The sequence below is a fragment of the Cebus imitator genome, unplaced genomic scaffold (assembly GCF_001604975.1).
Source record: "Cebus imitator isolate Cc_AM_T3 unplaced genomic scaffold, Cebus_imitator-1.0 Scaffold91, whole genome shotgun sequence".
Classification (NCBI taxonomy): domain Eukaryota; kingdom Metazoa; phylum Chordata; class Mammalia; order Primates; family Cebidae; genus Cebus; species Cebus imitator.
In genome coordinates this window covers 6,828,683-6,832,268 of record NW_016107406.1, presented here as the reverse complement: position 1 = coordinate 6,832,268, position 3,586 = coordinate 6,828,683, and the positions used below count along the sequence as shown (strand labels likewise).

General features: G+C 37.6%; 1 protein-coding gene and 1 pseudogene across 3 annotated transcripts in view; one reads left to right on the top strand and one right to left on the bottom strand.

The window, feature by feature from the left end:
• MOGAT1 (monoacylglycerol O-acyltransferase 1) overlaps positions 1–3,586 on the bottom strand; it is an 81,141-nt gene that overhangs the window by 62,227 nt on the left and 15,328 nt on the right. The window lies entirely within an intron of this gene.
• Positions 465–2,627, top strand: LOC108309131 (annotated as a pseudogene).

Sequence of the window (3,586 nt, the reverse complement as noted above, 5' to 3'; positions counted from 1 at the left end):
AGAATTTTGCAGCCTAGTTTTTTTCATATGTGGGTTTATTCTACACTGCTTTTAAAAAGTGTTTCATACAGGGAAATACATTTTTCTTGTTTTATAGCACATTCAATATTGAACCTACTTCCTTGCCCAACGAAGGCAAATAAATTATAACAAAGATCCAGTTGAAACCAGCCCCATGTTCTGCATATTTCAGGAAGGTTTCTATAAACACAAATACTATATAGCTCAAACTGAAATCCATGGAGATAATCCATAATAAAAGAGAAGGAGAGCTTTTACTGAGCAATGGCAGAACAGTGGGTATGGAAGAAGCAAGGAAAACAGAACAAGAGGGAAAAAAAAGTGGACTGGTATTGTCATGTCGCTTCAGGTTTCTTTTGTTACAAAGTTTAAAGCAAAGGAGACTTCCTTATTACACTGACTCAGGCAGGCTGGATCTCCTGTTTTCAGGAAAACTGGTCTGTCTGGAGATCTATTTACTTCCTTGAAATTGCAGTTTGATTATGTGGCACGTAGGATGAGTGACTCCACTTTAACTTGCTCAGGTCTGCTGGAGCCTAGTATAGGAGCTCAGTCCAAAACAATGGCTGCCAATAATTTCTGTTTAACACAACTAAATACAACATGTGGATTCCTTCGCTATACAGGACATTAGTAAGGGAATTGCTGAAATATGAATAATGTCTATAGATCATAATATTGTGCTGTGTTATTTTTCTGATTTGGGTAATTGTACTGTGGCTATGGAAGAGAAATGTGCTTGGTTTTAGGAAATACATACTATAATCAGTTAGTTTCCTACCAATTAAACTATAGGGTAATTCCCATCAAATAGCAATCCCAATCAAAATCCCAGGAGGCTTTTCTTTGGTGTGGAAATTGTCAAGATGATCCTGAAATACATATGGGGATGCTAAGGACTTGGAATAATCAAAACACCTGTGAAAAACAACAACAACAAAGTTTGAGGACTAACACTATCTGATTCCAAGAATTATTACAAAGCTACAATAATCAAAACAACATGGTACTGGCATCAAGATAGATAAACAGATCAATGGCACAGAATAAAGAGTCTAGAAATAAACCCATGCATATATGGACAACTGATATTTGATAAAGGCACAAGGGTAATACAGTGGAGAGCAGAGAGTGCTCTTTTAAGAAAAATGGAGTTGGAACTATTGGATTATATATACACACAAAAAAAATAAATGAACTCAGACACTGTACCATATACAAAAATTAACCCTAAATAGATCACAGATCTAGATGGAAAACCTAAAACTATTAAAACTGGGAGAAGAAAACAGAAGAAAATTTTTATGACCTTGGATTAAACAAAGATTTTAAAGATATAACACCAAACCCAATCCATTTTTTAAAAATGGATACACTGGATGTCATCAAAATTAAAACTTCTGCTCTTCAAAAGACACTGTGAAGAGACTGAACAGGTAACCCACTGACTGAAAGAAAAACCTATACAAAGCACACAGCTGATACATGACTTTATATCCAGAATATACGAGAAATCTCAAAACTCAGCAATAGGAAAACAAGCAATCCAATAAAAACTGGGCAAAAGATTTAAATAGATACTTTAATAAGGAATACAGATGGCAACTAAGTACATGAAAAGATGCTCATTGGGGAAATGCAAATTAAAGCCACAATCACACACCACTACGTACTTATTAAAATTGCAAAAACTAGGGGGTCAGCAATATTCTCTTGGCTCTGGCCAGGAAAAATGCTGGCTCCTATGGTCAGTGGGGAGAATATGCGGGCAAGTTGGCACTCATCATTCAGTTAATCCAGTCTTACTTTGTAATAGAGTATGACCCAATCACTGAAGACTCCTACACAAAGCAGTGTGGGATAGATTACACAACAGGCTGGCTAGATATTTTGGATATAGCAGAACAAGAAGAGTTCGGAGCCATGAGACAACAGAATATGACGACTGGTGAGGGTTTCCTGTTGGTCTTTTGAGTCACAGGTAGAGGCAGTTTTGAAAAAAATCTATACATTTCAAAGACAGATTCTCAGAGTAAAGGATTATGATGAGTTTCCAATGATTTTAGCTGATAATAGAACAGTTCCGGATCATCAAAGACGAGTAACACAGAAAGGAAGAGTTAGTACATCATCTTAAGGCAGCATATCCAGAAGGCCTTAGCAAAGATTAGAATGAATGTAGATTAAGCTTTCCATTAACTTGTCCAAGTTATAAGGGAATTTCAAGATCGGTAATTTCCTTCTTCACCAGACCAGATGCGGAAAGAAAAGGACAAGAAAGGCTGCTACTGTGTCATTTTCTAGAATCCTGTGAGTTTTAGCTATCAGCCTCCATGAAAAGCCTTCATCTTCTCTCCTTACAGTTTACATCTCATTGGTATCTTTCTAGCCTTAGACACATGATCACCATGTTAGCCTTAGACCAAGAAGCTGGAGAGTCCTTTCCATGAAGCTAACACAATGGTCATTACCAGACAAATTTAAAGGAAACGGCAAGGCTGCTTCAAAATTATCTGATTTCATTAAAATATACATGCCAGGCATGGAGGCTTTTTAGTAGAGAAGGGATTTTGCTGTGTTAGCCAGGATGGTCTTGATCTCCTGACCTCGTGATTCACCCGCCTCAGGCTCCCAAAGTGCTGGGATTACAGGCGTGAGCCACTGCGCTCAGCCAACAGGTATTTTTATATGTTTATATGCAAATATACTTCACAACGTACCTTGTATATCTGCAAAGTTAAGTATTTAATTCTCATGCCCACTTTTAACCGACATGATAAAAGTGGAAGCTACAGAAGTGGTGGAAGAATTTTCACTTGCTGGTCTGGTTTTGGTTGAAGCCACCTTTGGCTACTCACATATCTACTCAAGAAACATTCCCAATAGAGTACAACAGGATGAGACTCTGAAATCATTTTCAATACCCCCTACTAGATATTGACTGTTATAGCTCAAGTATGAAGTGTAAAACTTTAGTTGACAATGTGGACGGCTTCTGATTTTGCTTTTTAATTCTGCAGATTGTGTTTAAACAATTCAAAAGTATGTTCCTGATTTTGAGATACTAAAGTACATAGTTGTCACTTTATTGAATGTGTACAAAAGTCCCATGAAGTTTATAGAACATACCCTTATATAGCTTCAGGTGCTAGAATTAAAATTGATGTGTATCACAATAAAAAATAAATTGCAAAAATTAAAAAGACTACATTGGCTGGCCACAGTGACTCATGCCTGTAATCCCAGCACTTTGGGAGGCTGAGGCGGGCGGATCACAAGGTCAGGAGTTCAAAACCACCCTGACCAACATAGTGAAACCCCATCTTTACTAACAATACAAAAGTTAGCTGGGTGTGGTGGCAGGCACCTGTAATCCCAGCTACTCAGGAGGCTGACGCAGGAGAATTGCTTTAACCTGGGAGGCAGAGGTTGCAGTGAGTTGAGATTGCACCACTGCACTCCAACTTGGGCAACAGAGTGAGACTCTGTCTCTCTCTCTCTCTCTCTCTCTCTCTCTATATATATATATATATACACACACATATATATATATATATATGTATAT